Raw genomic sequence first — 18,651 nt, 5'->3', positions numbered from 1 at the left:
ATCCAGCTCGCCCTTGTCATTGTAGTCTCTGTCTGCACACCTTTAGCTTTATTCCCCATCCCATCCCATCCTCCTCTCCCTTCAGTAACAATGATTATCGAGCTCGCCCTTGTCATTGTAGTATCTGTCTGCACACCTTTAGCTTTATTCCCCATCCCATCCCCCCCCCTCTCCCTTCAGTAACAATGATTATCGAGCTCGCCCTTGTCATGTAGTATCTGTCTGCACACCTTTAGCTTTATTCCCCATCCCATCCCATCCCATCTCCCTCTCCCTTCAGGAACAATGATTATCGAGCTCACCATTGTCATTGTAGTATCTGTCTGCACACCTTTAGCTTTATTCCCAATCCCATCCCCCTCTCCCTTCAGTAACAATGATTATCGAGCTCGCCCTTGTCATGTAGTATCTGTCTGCACACCTTTAGCTTTATTCCCCATCCCATCCCATCCCCCTCTCCCTTCAGTAACAATGATTATCGAGCTCGCCCTTGTCATTGTAGTATCTGTCTGCACACCTTTAGCTTTATTCCCCATCCCATCCCATCCCATCCCATCCCCCTCTCCCTTCAGTAACAATGATTATCGAGCTCGCCCTTGTCATTGTAGTATCTGTCTGCACACCTTTAGCTTTATTCCCAATCCCATCCCCCTCTCCCTTCAGTAACAATGATTATCGAGCTCGCCCTTGTCATTGTAGTATCTGTCTGCACACCTTTAGCTTTATTCCCCATCCCATCCCATCCCATCCCCCTCTCCCTTCAGTAACAATGATTATCGAGCTCGCCCTTGTCATTGTAGTATCTGTCTGCACACCTTTAGCTTTATTCCCCATCCCATCTCCCTCTCACTTCAGTAACAATGATTATCGAGCTCACCGTTGTCATTGTAGTATCTGTCTGCAAACCTTTAGCTTTATTCCCCATCCCATCCCATCCCATCCCCCTCTCCCTTCAGTAACAATGGTTATCGAGCTCACCCTTGTCATTGTAGTATCTTTCTGCATACCTTTAGCTTTATTTCCCATCCCATCCCATCTCCCTCTCCCTCTCTCCCTCTATATACATATATATATATATATATATATATATATATATATATATATTATAAACATTTGTCTATCTACATGGTAATGCATGGTCTGAACATTAACCTGAAGGAACTGGTATCTCTACATATCTTGCTTTTCTTTATATATCTATAAATATAGATACATATACGCACGCGATATATATATATATATATATATATATATATATAGAGAGAGAGAGAGAGCTGTCTCTCAGTGTGTGTGTGTGTGTGTGTGTGTGTGTGTGTGTGTGTGTGTGTGTGTGTGTGCACGCTCGTATGTATGTACACATGGAACTAACAATGTTATGTAGTCCAATCTCGCCTACATTCTTACACTTGGGTTCGGAGCCGAACCTCAGCTCTGACTCGGCCATACTCTAGCTCAAAGTCTTCAACTGGCTCATGGCTTAAAAGAGGTATCCCATACTGCAACGCACCCATCCCAGATCTCATTTGCAGCTCATTACGCTCAGATGTGGTCTCGCTCTTGGCCGTGGCTAAGTATAATTTTTTTCTTCTAAATTCAAACAAATTGTTGACCAAAAAGCTATTTTCATAGCTACCTTGTGTGTATTGTTTCTGCTGGTTTTGTGGCCGGTTCCATTGGCCTTGTGTTATCCCATTCTCCCCTTATTTCCACTGGCTAGGCCCGTTTTTTTTTCAGTCAGAGGACCTTGTTGTCCCTACTGTCCAGTTGTAGTTTTTCCTATTTGTTGGTGTTTTGTTGTTTCTGTGGTGTTAGTCTCTTGTTTCCTGGGCTAGGCCCATTTTAATTTGAGGACCTAGTCCTCCTTGTGGTTGTCTGTGGTCTTGGCCAATTCATTTAGAGGCTCTAGTTTCCCAAGCCCTTCTGTGTTTGGTTTTGGTGCAAGGGTTTTCCTGTGTTCCCCTGTGTGGTGTGTGGAGTTTTCTTGTCAGCATGTCTAAGGATCCCAAAGAACACAGGCCTTCAGGCTTTAAAAGTGTATAGAATGTAGTAACAAGATGTCTTTAACTGATGGGCCCTCAGTCTGCGTGTACTGCTTGGGGGCTATTCATCGCCAAGAATTCTGCTTGTTCTGCCATGCTTTCAGTCCCTGGGTACTGCAAGAGAGGAAGAACAAGCTTATCTTAAAAGGACTACTGAAACCTTCCTTTGAAGAAGATGTGAAGAGGTCTTCTAATTCCAGATCCTCTCCTTCCAAACCAGACAAGAAATCAGAGAAAAAAATCTACAAAAACGTGCTCTCCAGCTCCATCAGTTTCCTCAGAGCTACCAAAGAAATTCACTAAAACTACTGTTACTTCTTCAGCTCCATTGGCTTTGGTGCTGACAGAAGGCAGTACACCGACTATGTCGACATCGGCTCTCAGTATCTTGGAGCCGGTGACAGATATTCTAGTTCGGAGCCGGTCTCCAGTTCCTCGACTGGTTTCTCTGTCTCATAGGTCTCCCTATGTAGGGAGATCAAGATCTCCGACCTTATCCTCTAGGTCCTCTAGGACCCTCTCTGATGATGACATCAATTGAGTGGTGCAGAAACTGCTCCAGTCATTGGTGCTGGCTAAATTGTTTTGGTTCTGGCCCAGTCGGCCCCAGAGCCAATCCTCTCTTCCTCTTTGGCTGTTCCTCCTCCGAGCCTTTCTTTGCTTTCGGAGCCAGAGCTGTCAGTTCCGTTGGATGCCGTGAGGTCAGTTCCAGTAGCCCCCTCTGGCCTCTCGGCTCTGATCTCCACTCTGATCCCATTCGGCACCACCCACGGAGTCCAAGCTTCTTGGTTCACCAGTCAGACCCGAGAGGGAGGTCTCAGATCAATCTTCTTTGGCTCCTAGCCTTCCTCTTGGTGCTTCGGCTCGGGTGAGCTTGGGTCTGACATCAGCTTCGGACCTCATCTCTTCAGCTCCGAGGGCTACTACCGTATCTTCCATGGTCAGTCGACCCTTGGAGCCAGTAGGTTCAGCTTTCAAGGTCATGAGGAGAGTGCTGGCCAGGTCATCAGCTGCATCTTACGACACCGACACTCTGCCCCCTCCAGCACCGGTATCAGTCTTGGATCATCCTCTATCCATGGACAGCGGAGACCCAAGGCCTCAGGATACCACCATGAGTGGTCCCCAACTTTCTGAGGTCTCCCTAGAGTTTTTGCCTGAAGAGCCACCCAGAAAGAGAGTGTGCAAGAGGAAGCACATTGACTCCCAAGATGAGTCTCAAACATCTGACACCGACCTTGAGGAGTCAGAAGGGTCCCCCAAGTCATCTTCTGAAGATATCTTTTTTTCAGATATCCTGGAAATCTTGAGGCAGAGAGGCGACTGGCCCTCCAAATCCCCTTCTGAGGAGAAGTCAGTGTTCCTGAAGGCCTTTGGGCCTCAACCCTCTGCCTCTTGGGTTTCTCCCCCATTCGACAAGCTATTGGATCTCATTTGTCGGAAGGTGTGGGAAACTCCAGACACTGTGGAATCAGTCCCTAGGAGACCCAACAAGTTTTTGTCTGCTCCTCCAGACAAGGATTTTCTTATGAAAGGTGTTCCAGTAGATGCCATGGTGGTGGCAGCAGCCACCAAGAAGGAACTTGCTGAAACTTCATCTACCGTCCATCCCCATAACAAGGAGTCTAGGGCCATGGACAGGTATGGGAAGCATGTGTTTTCCTCAGTGGCCTTTACACTGCAGTCGCTGAACTATTTGTCGCATTTTACACAGCTCCAGAGAGATCTCTTAAAAGAGCTGGGAGATTCTCTACAGGGTGACGTTTCTGATGCTGTGGTTCAAAAGGTCAATGCTCAGATGTCTACCCTAAATTCCATTACCAACTCCTCCATGAGGCTGATCTCATATGGCTGCCATGATTATGCTAGTTCCTCTTGTGAGACTACACATGAAGCTTCTTCAGCGGATGCTTTTTGCCCAATGGTCTCTACAGCATCTCCCGCTCTCCTATTTTATTCTGATTACAGACATGTGCAAGCAGGATCTGCACTGGGGGCTTCAGATGCGGGCATGCCTTTCGTTCTTCCTTCTTCAGTTGCCACGGTGACCACGGATGCCTCCCAGATCAGGTGGGGAGCATTATCTTGGCAGAACAGTCCAAGGCATGTGGCAAGAGCATGAGACCCATTTGCATATCAATGTCTTGGGGATGAGAGCAGTGCTATTAGCATTGCAAGCACTTCAGGGCTTTCTTTCTCATGGGACAATTGCAATCCACTCAGACAAAATGTTAGTGGTATGGTATCTGAACAAACAGGGAGGAACCAGGGGTCATATCCCCTTTAAAGAGAGGCACTTTGAGTGTGGCAGTGGGCAGTGTCTTCCCGACACTTTCTAGTGGCAACGCACATACCGGGGAAGTCCAACGTGATTGCTGACAGGCTGAGCAGAGCTATTCTGATGCCTCACAAGTGGTCCCTAAACGAACAAGTGGCAGAGCATATTTTCCACAGATGGGGTCAGCCTTGCTGCGGCCTATTTGCCAGCCCCCTCAATACCAAATGCAGCAGCTACTTTACCCTTATCCCCCCCGAAGGGGGAGGCACCCAGGGATGCTCTAGTTCACAATTGGCCCTCCGGTCTTCTCTATTCCTTCCCGCCAATCCCCCTGATAATGGAGGTTATTCAGAAAGCACAATCCTTGGGAAGCAAGGTGATACTGATTGCACCACACTGGCCTCGTCAGATTTGGTTTCCTTTTCTCCACCCTTATCTAATGGACGATCCATGGATTCTGGACCCAGAGCCAGATCTGCTGACTCGTATGTCAGGGCAGTTGCATCCCTCCATTCAGACCCTCAAGTTGACAGCTTGGCTGCTCCAGTTCTGTCCCTAGTCAGGCTTCATGATTTTTCCCCGGAGGTGGTTCATATTCTGTCTTCTTCCCACAAGCCTTCTACTAGGAAGATTTATTCCAGTAAGTGGAAGAGATTCTCCATTTGGGCTCATGAAAGGCAGCTTGATCCCTATACAGCTCCCATCTCATCAGTTTTAGAATTTCTTTCTCAACTGTTCAACCAGGGATCAGCTGTGGCAACTATCAAAGTGCAGTTGGCAGCCATTTCTACTTTCCATGTTGCTAATGGCGCACAGGCTTTGTAGGGCTTTTCTAAAAGGGACTATGCTACTTCAACCTCCAGTCTTTAATCCTGTAATGCCATGGGACCTCAATTTTGTGTTGCAGTGGCTTACCTTGCCTCCCTTTGAGCTCACAGCTACCTGTGACATTAAATTTTTGTCTTGGAAGACAATGTTTTTGATAGCCATCACTTCAGCTAGGCGGGTCTCTGAGCTCCAAGCTTTATCAATTCACCCCCCTTACTTGGTATTTCACAAGGATAGGGGTTCTCTAAGATCAAATCCTTCCTTTATGCCAAGGTTTGCTTCGGTTGTCAACCTCAACCAGTCCATTGAGCTGCCTGTGATTTTCCCTGAATTCTCTAACAGGGCAGAATCTAAGTTTCATCAGCTAGATGTTCACAGACAATTGCATTTCTATTTACATAGAACTAAAGATATTTGAAATCATGTCAACTCTTTGTCTCGTTCTCAGGCAATAGACTTGGGTCTCCAGTTTCTAAAGTAACTCTGTCCAGATGGATTTCTAGTTGCATTTCCTTCATTTATACTTCAAATGGCAAGGAATTACTCTTTAAAGTGCAGGCCCATTATACACTATCAGTGTCTACCTCTACTGCTTTTCAGGCTAGGATGTCTATGGATGATATTTGTGCTGCAGCTACATGGGCATTGCCTCCCACCTTTATTAGTCACTACAAATTGGATCTGATATCTAGAGGCAGATCTTCCTTTGGTTCCACAGTGCTCAGGAGTATTTTCCAATGAGCCACCCAAGGTTTAGGTTCTAGGGACGCTGTCTCAAGGGTAAGAATGTAGGCGAGATTGGATTACATAACATCAAGAAGTTATGTACTCACCATAATGTTCGATGTATGTAGTCCATCTTGCCTCACATTCTTACTAACCCACCCACCTACCCTCTCCTGGAGGACCTAGAGGTTTAGTCACTGGTTTCAGTATCCTTTTTTGTTGGGTTGGTTCTTCCTTTCAGTGTGTTTGTGTGTGTGTGTTTGTGAGCTTGCAGCAAACAAGATCTGGGATGGGCACGTTGCAGTATGGGATACCTCTTAGCCACGAGCCAATTGAAGACTTTGAGCTAGAGTATGGCCGAGTCAGAGTCGAGGTTCGGCTCTGAACCCAAGGGTAAGAATGTGAGGTGAGATGGACTACATACATCGAATGTTATGGTGAGTACATAACTTCTTGTTTCAGTCACATGACTGATTTTCACCAGATGTTGCTCAACAAAGATGCATATAAGAGACAGGAAGGTTAGTAATTTGCAAATTCTGAAGTGACTTCACTCAGAATTATGATATTATATAGGATTTGAAGGTAAGTAAACCTCACCCAATATGTATCAGTGGCAGAAGGATTGTTTTTGCTCCACCTGAACGTCTTGGCATCCCGTTTGTTTGGTGTGGTTTGTTGAATTATTTCCTCAAGAAGCTGTTCTGAATGGATTTCTCCAGGTGATTTAACTTCATTTTTCCTCCTGCAGTAGGTGAACTGGCATTTTCCAACCTGTGCCTAACTATGCATGTGGTGTGTGAGTAAAGTTGTGTCTTCTGAGATAAACTGGCATCTTGTTCAACAAAGTTTCAATGCTTTGTGCCTTGATTCTGTAAATGGTAAAATGGATTATTTGAGAATGGGTACATCGTTAACCTAACAAAGGAAATTGTTGGTCAAAGATAATTAACCAGAGCAAATCAGTGGTTGTCTTAGTAGTAAGAGATTAATGCATGCTATCTTACTTAATATGCTGAAAGAGAACATATCTCTGAGAAAATAAAATGGAAGCAACATATTAACATGTGAGGTTTTACCGGGAATTATATAGTATGATGGCTTGGAACTCAGGATTGCACCAGTAAATTCTGGGAGCGATAAATGCAAAAAGAGCCAAAGTGGCATCAGTTTTTTGTGAAGAGCTTCAGCATTACTATTTCCAGAGCAAACAAAAAGTTTTGTAAACTGTGGATATTTTTGAAATCACCAGAAATTGAATATTGCAGGGACCTACAAAACCTCCAAGCTTTCAGGGAAGCAAAATAATTTTTAGGAGCAGGTTAATTTGTGGAATAGCGACTTATAAAAGTGGCTAAGTTTACAACTGAACCCATGCTTATAAACAGAATCAGGACATTAAGTAAAAGCACAAATGCCACAGTGCATTTCAGATTGACTGAAAGACGGTTTCTGTGTTCTTAAACCAATATAAACCACTTGATGTTGGGACTTTAAAGCAACAAGTAATAAGGAATATTACTAGCAGTACTTTATAGTGTTGTATCAAGGAATTAAAGATGTATGAATTACAAGTTAGTACTTATCCAGATCAGTGGAAATGGGCCACCATATTCATAAAAACTGTTTACACTCTTGTTCATGGACTGTATTTTGTGACCCTTGCCTTCTGTTATACATGCAGCACACATGCTAAACTACAGTCACCCTACAGATGCAAAATGAAATGCATAAAGGGCATACCTGTCAACCTCCTACAGCAAGAAATCTGAACAAAGCCATAAATAATGGGGGGACAAAGGTGCACAAATAGGGACAATTTTTAAATATTGCTCTTACGAAATTAGAAAGTTGATACAGTAACAGGTTTTGCACTAGCATGAATTTTCTGAAGGGCATGAAGTCTGAAAGTCAAATGTTTGTCATTATTTTCTGATTTCAATCCTCAATGATTTGCCAGAAAACTATAATTTTATGAAAAACAGGCCAAAAATATGAGGAAAAAATCTGCACAGTCTGCAAAAATTTGAACAATTGAAAGGTATGATAAAGGGGCCACATTTCTAATTGTAATTGGGACAGCTCAGACACAGGGTGATAACTTACCTGTTGTCTGACACAATAGACATGTACCTATGGATAGCACACAAGCTTCCAAATACACTTACAGCCTCAGTGAAAACAAGAAATCTGACTGTAACATATATTTAATGCTGAAGCTGCTGGAAATGTATGTAAATTATGAATAGAGATTCCTACTGCCTCAGTCGAATATGCTGTATAGGAACACACACAGAGCCATAAATGTGGCGTTTCTGAAGTAACATACCATAATGCATGTGACTGTTACCAATGGCACTTCTGTCTATGGTCATATGCTTGTCCTTCCCACAGTTACATTGTAATTACAGCCCACATGTAATGGTAAACACACAGGTAGGAATGCGTAATCCATTATGTGCAGTAGAATGGATGACTGTGTCTTGGAGAAGGTGCAATCTGGGCATGGAGAGTTCTACAAAAACAGGATGTGTAGACATTCAGAAGAGTAAGACACTCGTATACACACATCAGATGATACCTACCCACTGCATCAATATGCCGAAATATCTTGCTTATGGACAGGGGAAAGGCAATGAAAAATTGAAGGAAGATCACAGCTGGGATTGTCAGAGCACATACATTGTGCCTGGTTTCCCCCAGTCATAGCACACATGAATGTCAGCTAGCCATTGGATATTCACAGACATTTCAGCATCAGTGGTCATGTGACTATGGACCATTGAGCCACAGACTGTAAAAGTGTTGAATTAAGGTTATGCAGCAAGGCCTGATTCATAATATCTGTTTAGAAAGTCACTGTGAGTAGACAGTTAGCACTGTAAGTGTAAGGACTCAAGGCAAAGTGGTATAATTTAACAATATGTCCGCTTTTACCTTACACATGCTAAACAAACTGAAGTGTGCTTATAGATCACATTTTACAAGTTCATTTGCTTGTAAATGAGCAGACTATAGAAAGACTCTTAGCTGAGGAAAGTGATGCTCACACTAGTTCATTCATAATAGTATAACCCTTGTGCCCTTGTGTTGAAGGGTAGGCATAATGTCACTTCCCTCCAAGAGCTTGTGAATAGAAGGTACTTGCCAAAGGTGAAACAGTAACATTTAGTTAAATCACTGAAACTTTATGGTCACATTCTGGACAAAAGATAAAATATCTGAAGTTATGTAACTTCAAATAATAGCATAAGCTTTACTTTCAAATTATCACCATCCAGAGACAGATTGTTACATTTACTGACCTTATCTGTGTCACCCTATCCAGCACTTTGCAGCATGGATACTATAGCCCCAAGAAATGCAAGCTGCAGAAATGGAAGACTGATGCCACTGTAACTGAAGTCAGTATTTTTAATAAATAATCCAATCTAGAGACCAAGACAGAGATGAACATATGGTATTGCCAGCTTCTGGCTAAAACCTATTCAGATAATTCCTCAGTCAATAGTTCTTAAGTGCTATGCACTTCAAATGCAGATACCAAGATGATGAGCAGTTGGTAGGCTCTGTTACTGGTGGTCAAAATAAAAAAATTAAATGTAACACTGAATGCTTGCTTTGCAAATATTAGTAACCAAGAGCAAATCTGTCTTTTGTTGTAATGATTTCTACACAACAAACAGATAATCATTATAGGCCTTATCTACAACCAGCCCACACATTATTGCTCTCATCAAATGGGTCATTTTCCAAACATTCAAAATCATAATGCTTTTTGTTGGATTATCTTGACTTTCAGAAGAGAATTAAGCAGCAACAGCTGTTATTCATTGTCCTCAGTAAAAAAAATCCTTTACTTAAATAAATTAAGCTACAAGACCTAACCCAGAGAGTGAAAACTATGGCATTCCAGACTGTATATCTTTGAACTGCTTAGACAATACTACTCCACACTAATAATCTAGTAATCCCTAGTAATAGGCCTATTACAATTATTACTATTATTACTAGCCTTAGTAATTTTCAACACAAAAGCAAGTAAGATCTAATGGAATGTAATCCAGTATGAAATGCCGAAAAATCAGCAGGTCTGTGCTCGGCATATATTATCTTAACACTGTCTAGTTCTGTGTAACATTTCAAAAAGATTGCAGCACTGACCTACAGTATCTCTAAAACAAACTTATTTCAGTTACTAAAGACAAAATGGGCAAAGGATAAACCAACCACATGGCCAACAAAATGAATGAGCCAGGCTTTCTTAGAACAAAAACTTAACATGAAGAATTTGCAAATGTGGCTGTTCTCTTGACTGTCAGAAATGCTATACCATTAAAACCCAGTGCAAACTAGACTTAGCAGTGAGCCTAGGAAAAGTTTCCTGATGCAAAGAGACACATATTTCAGATAGCAAGCCTACAGCTTGTGGCCAACAGAGCTAAATCCCAGCTTACTTTATCAATGAATGTCAAAAGGAAGGTACCAAAGCAAAGATTACTGCAAACATGTTTATACAATGTTCAGTCTTTTTTTAGTCAATATTTCTGCAATGCCAGCTACAGTTCAAAGATTGCTAAAAAAAGCAAATACGTTCTCTAGCTATCTCACTAACAGACAACAGTCGATAAGATGGCACTTCTCCTGCTCACATAACTCTCAACTTCTTCGAGTAAGAAATCTGGAGAAAGCATGAATAAAAGTGGGACAAAAGCCCTAAAATAAGGACAATTTTTAAATATTGCTCTTACAAACATAGAAATTTGATAGAATAAAAGGTTTTGCATTAACATGAATTTTCTGAAGGGTATGAAATCTAAAACTCAAATGTCTGTCATTATTTTCAAACTTCAATATTTAATGATGTGCCACTAATTTGTCAGAAAACCACAATTTTATGAAAACCAGACCAAAATATGAAGCAAAAATCTGGACATTCTGTGAAAATCTGTACAGTTGAAAGGTATGCCTGCTCCCCTTTCTTACCCATTCATACTGGAGTCCCTCAAGGCTACATTCTTGGCCTGCTATGCTTTAATGTTTTTACCAACTATCTACACACTTCCTGTACAACCTCTACCCTGCTACAATATGGGGATGACTCCGCTCTTATCTCCTGTTCTAACATTTCCAACCACCTCTCTATCATTCAAAATACCTTTTTGTCTGTAGTGAAATGGCCAACCAACAACCAACTGATTCTTAACCCCAAGAGAGCCAAACTTCTACTTTTTCTTCTCAAATCCCTCTCTCACCTCAAAACAACCTTCACCATTTTTCTTTAGATAACACCATTATTCAGGTTGACCCATATACAGAGCTCATCGCTATTATAATCGATAACCAATGGAAATGTGATACCCATATAGAGCATTGTATCAAAAAGACAAGTCAGAAACTTGGCTTACTCTACAGACATAAAAATACCTAGCCCCTGACTCCAAACAAACTCCAGCTCAGGCTTTCCTTCCTTGTCTACTATATGGCTCTCCTTTCTTTACTCATCTACAATCCACCCTTTTACCTAAACTCCATCAAACTTATTACAGTGTTGCAAGATTTGCCAGTAACCAACCTTACAAATCACATCACTGCCTTGCTTTAAAACAACTTTAGTGGCTGGATTTTCCCCCAACGCCTGCTTCTCTCCCAGATGCAGCTCACACACTCTTTACTTTCTAAACCCTTAGTCTATCCCTCTTTCTCCTCCCTAATATCCCTTTACATCCCTTCCCACCCTCTTCACAGCTCAGACCAGCACCTACTTGACACCTACAAACCTGATAAAAAATATTGGCAAACTTCTTTACACAAACAGTGTTTCCCAGGCTTGGAACAAGCTCCCCTCTAACATCTGAACCATTACTAGCACAAATCTCTTTAAATCCAAACTCAAAAAATTCCTCCTAAATGCCATCACCTGACATTGCCAAGATCCTACCTAATCCCCCCCCCCGACTCCCCCAACTTATATTGCTTTGCTATCTCTCGTATTGCTACCTAAGACGTCTTCATTGACTCCATATTGAAACTTATGATTCTCAATTTACTTCTTACAATAATTTCTCACACTCTGAAGACAGCAGCAATACCAACCATATTTTTCTCTCACCTACACACATCTTTTTATATAATACCAAGCTAATTTTAATGCGTAACCTCATTTGTAGTTCTGCCTGCAATTACTACAGAACATTTTTCTAAGTGTGTAATTTATTTTTCATTCTAGTCTGTCCAAAATTTGTATTTCCTGTAATGTTTATCATTTCCTTTGTAATGTTTCACAAATTGTATTGCATTCTATTGTAAATTGGAGCTTTTCTCCTTGGGTCTCCACTGAAAATGGGCCACAGGCTCAGTTGGACTAACCCATTTAACAAATCATAGGATCATAGGAAGTTACAAAAGCCTAGCCAAGAGTTTAGCCCATGTTTAGATAAATCAGCACCCAATGCCCCTGTTCAGCAGGAACACGGGTGGAATCCTAAGGATATATTTTCCGTTTTTCATCCAGTTATCCAGGTTGTGCTTAAAATGGGGTAAAGAAGTACTCTGCTTGATGTGGAGAGGGAGTCTATTCCACAGATGGGGAGTCTCTGGGACACAAATCTGTCCCGCCAACAAGTTCTATTGATGTCACAGACCAGATTCAGGCCACGCATGTGGGTTACTCGAGTGGAGCATGACTTGCGGATATGTAGCAGTCCCATCAAGGCAGGGTCCAAGATTGCCTTGTATGCCAGGCAGAGGTCACCTCTGAAGAGTCTGTATGTAACTGAGTAGAGGGATAGGGCTTTTAGCCTATCTGTGTATGGTAGATTTTTAAGGCCCTGGATTCTCCTGGTAAGGAACCTCTGTGGTCTCTCCAGCTGCTACATGTGCTTTGTGAGGTACATGCCGAACAGGGCATTGTACTCAATAATAGGTCTTATAAGGAAAAAATACAAGGATGTTATGACCTCCTTGTCCCTGGGTGAGATACCCTTATTTATGAGGTGGGCCATGTAGAATGCTTTCCATACAATGGAAGCAACATGGTGGTCAAAAGTCAGGTTGCTATCAACCTGGGTGCCCAAATCCTTCACAACTGATTGCGTGGTTAGGGCATTGTTATTAATTTGATAATTTGTAGGGATGTCACTCTCCCCAAAGGGGATGATGATGCATTTTTTGGTAATCAGCTTGATGCCATGTTTCTGGCACCAGTCATTTGTTTGGGTGAGACCCTCTTGGAAGATGTCCACATCACTAGCGGAATTGATGACAGTGCCCAGCTTGCAGTCATCTGCAGTCTTGGTCAGCTATAGCCCACTGGTTTTGGCCTGCACCTCAGAAAAGTATATCCCAACTAACAGAGGCCACAACACTGAACCCTGGGGTACGCCACTAATTAAGAGTCTAATGCTTGAGGTGGCTTCCCCTATTTTGACTAGGTGGGGTCTATCAGTGAGCCATTTAGCTACCCATATGGTTACATACAGATTGATGCCTAGCTGAGAGAGTTATCTATTATGCCCAAGTGGGGAATATTGTCAAATGCTTTGGCCAGATCAAGGTAGGTGGTGTGCACTGTCTTCCCCTCATCCATGGCTTTGGTGCCTGTCTCAAAGAAATTGGTGCTGTCTCAAAGAAGTCAACCATATTTAACAGACATGACCTCTGCTTGACGAAGCCAAACAGTGTGTGATCGAGTGTTTAGAGGTTGCCAATATCCTTAATAATAAGGTACATGATAATCCATTCTATAGCCTTGCAGATCAGGCTAGTTAGGCTGATGGGTCTATAATTTCCCAGATTGGTGGATGCTCCACCTTTGTGCAAAGGGATGACAGTGGCTGTCCTCCACTCAGCTGGGACAAAGTTGGTACTCAGGCTTTGGTTGAATAGGGTGCCTAATGGTGCTGCAAATTCTTGTCTGAGTTCATGTAGGATGCAGCTTGGGATGTTATCAGGTCCCATGGAAGCTGACATTTTTTTGCCTTTTGGAGAGCAGTGATGACCTGTTCCCTAGATATAAAGGGAAGGGATCAGGTACTGAGAATGTCCTGATTTACTGATGGGGGGGGCAGAGGGGTGAAGTTTTCACTGAATCTGTCAGTCAACAGGTTTACTATATCTACAATATTTGTATATGCGGTTTCTTTGACTACCAGTTCTGAACAGATCTGGGTGGTTCCTCGGAGACTACGGACATATGTGAAGAAGGCATTATCATTTTCTGTAATAGATGTGGAAAATTTGGACTCAGAGTTTGCTTTGGAGGATTTCACTAGTGCTCTTGTTTGCTTGCTCAGGCTAAGGAGAGATTGCTTCCAATTGGGCACCTGCTCCTTTTTGTCCTGGACAGCAAATTTTCCTTTTATTATAGAGTTTATTTATTGCAGATGTCCACCAGACAGGTTTACTCTTTCTTGCAGTAGATGATTTAGTCCTGTCAGGTATTCCTGATTCCATGCATCTATATAAATGTTTGTATAGTAATTTGGTATAGTTTTGGATACTGATGCCGCTTCCTAGAGAGGGGGAGGGGGCTGTGAAGCTGTTTATACCATCCCTCAGGAGGCTGTAATCAGCTTTGGAGAAGTTTTTTTGTTTGACTCTAGCTAGAGGGGGTTAGGGGAGATGGTGACTTTGAAAGTGACCACTTTATGGTCAGATCCTACCAGGGAGGATGATACTGCAGGGATGCTGCAATGGTTATTCATACTGGTTAATACCAAGCCCAAGATATTATCACCTCTTGTGAGGGTATCAACTACCTGTTCCAAAGCATTGGCATTGACAAAATTGATGAATCTCTGGGCGTTTGTGTTCTGCCATGAGTAGTTCTTTCAGTCTATGTTTGGGTAGTTAAAGTCACCCAGGATCAGGGTAAAGGGTTGAATCCTGATAGATTCAAACAAGTCCAGATAAATGGATTGGGTATCTTCAGTTAGATTTGGGGGCTGGTAGCTAGCTATGATTTGTATAGGGATCTTGTCAATGGTTAACTGCACCTGGAGTGTCTCCTGTGTGTCATACTGTTTGACCAGCCTGGAGATGTGTATGTCTTTAATATATATTGAAATTCCACCTCCTTTGGCTTTGCTGCCTACAGTTTGGGTTCTGAATGTATGATAGGATGAGTAACCAGGTAAGACTGGGGTGCTCTCTGCAGCTTTGAACCAGGTTTCTGCGACTGCGCATATGACATATAAATAAATAAATAATAAAAAGATCACTGAATACCTGTTTAGATTTTTTTTCCCTATTATTTACTTCTCATAAATTGCTCTTAGAGATTAAGAAATGACTCTAGGAAACATCAAACTGTGGAAGTGCAGGGGTCTGATGATTTATGTCCTGAATTCCTCTGAGATGTTGATACATTTGCAGCATAGACAATGTAGCAAATCAATAATACTTCCATGAAATGATGTGTTGTTCCTAATTTATGGAAGGAGGCTAACATAATACATCTACCAAAATCTGATCCACAAACAAGGTTGAGTTCTTTAAATAAATTTTGATAATATCATGTCAATCCAAAAATAGTCAAAATCAAAGCAAGACAAATCAGGGCCACACTGAGTCCTATGAACTTCATAGTTTCAGAAAAGGATGCAATATGTATACTGCACTCTAATTTCTTACTATACTCAGTCTCATGGACAATGCCAGTTTTGTAAGTGCAATTTTTGTCAGTGTTACCAAGACATTTGATGCATTTCTGACTGAGTTACCACTGCTTGATCTACAAAAAAAAGTTAGCTGAAATGTAGATGTCTTAGGGTTATAATTGTCTATTGATTTTTCATTCCTTAATGATTAAAAAAAGGGGTTTACATGGAAACTTAGCAATTAGTTTTCTTCTCTTTTTCTTATTTATGAAATAAAAACTCATTTATCCTCAAAAAATGTAATAAAACTCTTTATAAGGGCGGCATGCTGATGTGGATTTGTAAAACAAACTCAGAAAAATTAATAACCTGTACTCCTTTCATCTCTCAACATACCCTGCTGTGTTCGTCCTGACATTTTTGTAGAGGAACAAAATAAAATGGAACTAGCTTCTAAATGATTTAAAACTACTGACCAGTGTAAAGCTTGTTCTGTACCTTAATTTTAAATGGCATGTCTAGTCCCTTCAGGGGAACCCCAGTACCATGTTATACTATACTGACCCCCTCATTACAGAATGCAGTGTTTTGTAAGCTTAAAACAACCCACCTGATGCAACCTGAAAATGAACAAAAATGTGTTAACTTGGAAAGCTGTAGATTGGAAAACCCGAACTATTTAGAAACGTTTCAGGAATTGTCATTGTTTTCTCTTTCTTATTGGTTACTAAGTATCGACTTCTGCCTTGTCTATAAGGCAATGTCTGGTCAGGTTCATTAGGAAAATGTATACCTGGAACAAATTTATTTGGGGTGGGGAGGTAACTTCAGATAAGGGAACTTAAAACTAAAAATAAATATTAATTATACAATGATGGCTCATTACTATTAAAAATGTGCAAGCTGATTGGTCAGTCCAACCAATGTGTCTGTTGAAAATTGAGCATATACCAGCAGAAAAAAGTCTGGTCAGTGAAGTGCCATTGAGTGGCCAGACCTTCTTTTATTGGTATATGGTATGGAGCCATACTTCTCAACTGTCTAGATTTCCGCAGAATATCCAGGATTTTTGCCTCATATTTTTTGTCTGTTCCTCATAATATTTGTGTTTTTCTGGCAAATCACTGAGGAGTCAAGTCATAAGATAATGACAAGCATTTCAGTTTCAGACTTCATAGCCTTCAAACAATGCAGGATAACTCAAATCTTGTTATTCTAGCATCTTTCTAAGTTTATAAGAGCAACATTTACAATTGGTCCCTGATTTGGGGCCTTTGTCCACCATTATTTAAGGCTTTGTCCATATTTCTTGAGCTAAAAAAGTTGAAAGATATATACAAAGGGTAGAGCAAATGCAAGGAAAATCAGTTTGCTATCAAAATCTCACAGCACACTTGTGCAAGTCAGTGCTTACCCGACTCAGAATGCCGAAAAATGCAAATGCCGAATGTTCACATAACTGAAAGTGGTAATTTAGAAAAGTCAACATCTCAGGAATGTCAATTTTACCAAACTTATCTGGACTTCTGGTTATGTCCTATGAACATTTTGCAGGGGGGCAAGCTCTCCCGCACCCCTCACACCCCCCCTGCTAATTATATAGACTAACTCTGTGATTGCACTATGGTGAGGGGAAATGGTACATTTCCCGATCCCCACTATAGTGTGATCTCCATTCAAAATGATGAATCCACAACAACAAATGCACACTAGCATTCGCTCTTGTGGATTCTTCATTTTAAAAATCAATGGTACAACACCGTGGAAGATTTCCTTTCAACATTCCAAAGTTGTGTAACTGGTTTACAACATTTTGATGGTAAACTGGAAAAATCAGGTATTTTCTGCTAAAACTAAAGAAACATACCTGATTTTCCTTGCATTTCTGCCTTAACTTTCTCACACTGCTAAACTGCCTGGATATTATAATTTAAAAAATTAATAGCAATCTTCCTTTCTCTCTTGCTTGTTTCCAGTAGCACTGATGTACTGTCTAAGCATGGGAGCATAAGTCCCATAGCATTGAGCAGTACATCAACAAACTCAGAAAAATGAAGAAACAACATGGAGGAACACTACATTGCTGTTATACAAAGACATTACTTAAGAAAAGTTCACAATTTCTTTCTTAAATAGTGTCATATTATAATAGCAATAACCAACTTGTGGGTGCGGGTATATGAGGATTTACTCATAGTTGGCTTTGTTTAATCACTTGGGTTTTGCCCTCATGATCAAGCCATGCCAACCATTAGTAAATCCTCAATATACTCATGCCCACTCATCGGTTGCTGTTTAATAACAGAATGAAATGTGACTTTCAAAATATAGATTAAGCTTCCACTTATAGTCCGAAGAGCTTGTTCATTTACTTCCCCTGTAAATAAATTTGATACACATGGAAAGAAGAAAATCTTAGATTTCTCTACGTGAATGCTAAGAATGATTTTTTTTTGCTCACTCTTCATCACAAATTATATAATGTAAACAGTGAGCCAGAAAAATCTTATTAAAAAACACAAAAAAATGTATTTTTGCAGAGGGGACCCCATTATATGGGGGCAAGCCCTGCACCCACACCCAAAATTATATATAGCAACTCCATAGTCACATCACAGTGAAGAAAAGGGAAAAACCCCTGAAAAGTACAACACTGTATCACAAAAAACTCACAGTGATATTACATTTTCAAATTTCAACTGTTGAATCAATGGTGCAGCAGAATTGCATAGTAAGCCAAACCCATATTGAGGCATTAAAACAATCAAGCTTCTTGACAGTCAGATGGTTGTACTTTTGACAATCAAACCAAGGAACCCACAAACTTATTACCCACAGTGTCAAGCTTTGAAAGTGGACCACAAATTTGATTGCAGTGGAGGCCTACTGAGAACACATTGGAGCTGCCACTGTCACATGACACTGTTTTACAATACTGATTTTGTCTTATTCCACACGACTGTAGTCTTTGTAGTCAGTATGACATATATTATGTTATGTTGTATCATTCTGCACTTTGTAAATATTCCATGACATATTGCTTGTCTTGAGGCAGATTTTGTTGCTGTTGTTGCATCCTGTCATCTGTTGCCTTTTAATTTTTATGTAATTGTCATGAATAAAAAAAATATATATTTTTGTCCAGTTCACCTACTTGTAAAACAATAAAGAAACAAGTAAA

This window comes from Protopterus annectens, chromosome 11.part0, assembly GCF_019279795.1.
Source record: "Protopterus annectens isolate FY-2018-M chromosome 11.part0, PAN1.0, whole genome shotgun sequence".
Taxonomy (NCBI): Eukaryota; Metazoa; Chordata; order Ceratodontiformes; family Protopteridae; genus Protopterus; species Protopterus annectens.
Note: the sequence above shows the minus strand (reverse complement) of the source record.